The sequence below is a fragment of the Berghia stephanieae genome, chromosome 3 (genome assembly GCF_034508935.2).
Source record: "Berghia stephanieae isolate SIO BIC M18660-M18661 chromosome 3, UCSD_Bste_1.3, whole genome shotgun sequence".
NCBI classification, from domain to species: domain Eukaryota; kingdom Metazoa; phylum Mollusca; class Gastropoda; order Nudibranchia; family Aeolidiidae; genus Berghia; species Berghia stephanieae.
Genome location: NC_088362.1, coordinates 16,403,673 through 16,406,172, shown reverse-complemented (window position 1 = coordinate 16,406,172; position 2,500 = coordinate 16,403,673). Strand labels below are relative to the sequence as shown.

Genomic DNA, 2,500 nt, shown 5'->3' with positions numbered 1-2,500 from the left:
CAACTTTCCATTAAAACAGTGAGAGCATAACATGTTGGATTATCAGACCTGCAACAAAATGAAGTATATGTCGGCTCTGATGGAATACTTTGTATGATTCCTCAAACTATTACATAATTTTAAAAGATCATTCAAATACATATCATTATCATACAGCAAGTGTGACTGTTTTGCTTTTTTTTTTTTTGTTTATTCTGATAATGCACCTAAAACAGTGTGGAATAGTGTGGCTCAGCGGTACGGTCTTTGCTTCTTACCCGAAAGGTACCGAGTTCGATCACCCGCCGCTGCTCTGTAGCAAGTCAGCTACCTCGCCTAGCTTAATTTGCGGCGCTGCACTGCGGCTGACGCCTGGTTTATTCGATCCAGTCATCCCTTGGAATAGACCCTAGGGACAAATTTCCCTCAAGCCGTAATATCTTATACTGATCCGGAGGTCTGAGGTTCGATCCCCAGCCGAGGAAGATTGATTATTTGGAATGGGTTTTTTCTTGTTTTTTGTTTTTTGTTTTCTTTGTTTCTTTTTTATTTTCTTTCTTGCGTTATCTGGCACCGTTTCATACGCACTTGTTCAGATCTTTATATCTTACACCAGTGCCTGCTCCCTACTAAGTTTCTCAATTGGATAGTCGGAAATGTCGTAATCTTCAAGTCAGGAACGATAACTGCCACTCGACAGAATTAGATTTTAACGCCTACTTTTTTCTTCGCTCGCTCCGATCGGATAAAATACTAGTGATCGATTAATGATGTGGTGCCCAAAGAAATAGCATAATAATTTACCGCGTTATATTCTATTTAATAGTACTATTCTGTACTCTTAGATTTTCTGTACGGCTATGTAGTCTTGTGGTATGACACTCGCTTTCGGATCGGAATGTCTTAGGTTCGAGCCGTGCTCGGCGCATAGTTGAGTCCTTGGAAAAGCCTCTTTACTCACATTCTCTCACCGTACTCAGGTGTAAATGAGTACAAGGCTAGGACTTCATATATAGATGTCACTGGTACAAGGCCATTAACAGTGTTGTCTCTGTCCGAAAAATTGGAATATCGCCTAACAGGCGTCATGTCCCGTCCTACATGTTAAATGTTGCTGTTAACCAGGGACCCCGTGTAAAGTGCTTAGAGCACGTTTAGTGGATATTGTTCTATATAAAAGCTCTTTTTTTAGATACGAGATTAAGGTTTTATAATCGTAGTTGTGATTTTTAACCGAAATAGGTAATTATTGAAATCGATGAAAGACCTTGCAGACTCTGTCTTTCGTCTCTCATTTCATTGTGCGGCTATGTGGTCTAGTGGTATGACACTCGCTTTCGGATCGGAAGGTCCTGGGTTCGAGTCTCGCTCGGCGGCGCATTATTGAGTCATTGGAAAAGGCACTTTACTCACACTCTCTCACCCTACTCAGGTGTAAAATGAGTACCTGGCCGTTAACAGCATTGTCTCTGTTAGAAAAAATTATAATTTCGCCTTACAGGCGTCACGTCTTGTCCGAAATGTTAAATGTTGCTGTTTGAAAGGGACCCCTTGTAAAGCGCTTTGAGCACGTTTAGTGGATATTGCGCTATATAAAAGCTCACTTAAAGCTCAATTTACATCATGATTTCCGATATCGGTTAACAAACGTAACAAATCAAGGATTTAGACCTGATGAAGACAATTTGGGCATTTTGGAGACGTACAGTGAAAAATAAACAACGTGCAGAGTGATGAAGTTTATCAACTTCACAAAACATCTTTTTCTGAGCACGGCTCAGCGGTATGGTTTTTGCTTCGTACACGAAAGGTAACGAGATCGATAACCCCCCCCCCCCCCCCCCCCCGGCTGCGCTGTGTGGCCTTGAGCAAGTCACCTCGGCCTAGCTCAATTTGCGGCGCTGCACTGCGGCTGACGCCTGGGTTATTCCAGTCGTCCCTTGGAATAGACCCTAGAGAAAAGTTTCCCCTTTGGGACGAATAAAGGAAATTCTATGTTAATTCTATTCTATCTTTTATGACTTAACGCAAAATCAAAACAGCTTACCGACCAATTCAATCCCAAACGGACCTAAGTTTATTGAGATATCGCATACAATAAAACCAAATGTTAAACGTTCAAAACACGACTATATCGGTTGACTTGCTGGCAAAAAGCAAGTAGTCATGACAAAAAAAAAAACAAAAAACAAACAAAAAAAAAAAAAAAAGGAAGAAAAAAACAAACAAACTCGAACTCGAACCCCAGTTACAGGTCAACGGTTAAAGCTGCTCTATGTGACAGAAGAAGAAAAAAAAACACAATTTCGACCGCAGACCCTTTTTAAGCAAAAACGAACAGGAACACTGGAACAATAATATATCAATATCAAAGAAAATATTGTCAATAAATGACAGAGTTGAATAATGCGTCCCTTCATTCTCTGTTTACTCGATACATTTTGATGTCTAGATTTCTTTCACTGGATTATTTTTCAATATCAATTTTAAAATATTAATTTGGCTTTATAAAAAATGAGTA

The 2,500-nt window shown here is 39.8% G+C and overlaps 1 protein-coding gene across 2 annotated transcripts in view; it reads right to left on the bottom strand.

The window, feature by feature from the left end:
- The window catches only part of LOC144967234 (uncharacterized), a 225,885-nt gene that overhangs the window by 218,382 nt on the left and 5,003 nt on the right, over positions 1–2,500 (bottom strand). The window lies entirely within an intron of this gene.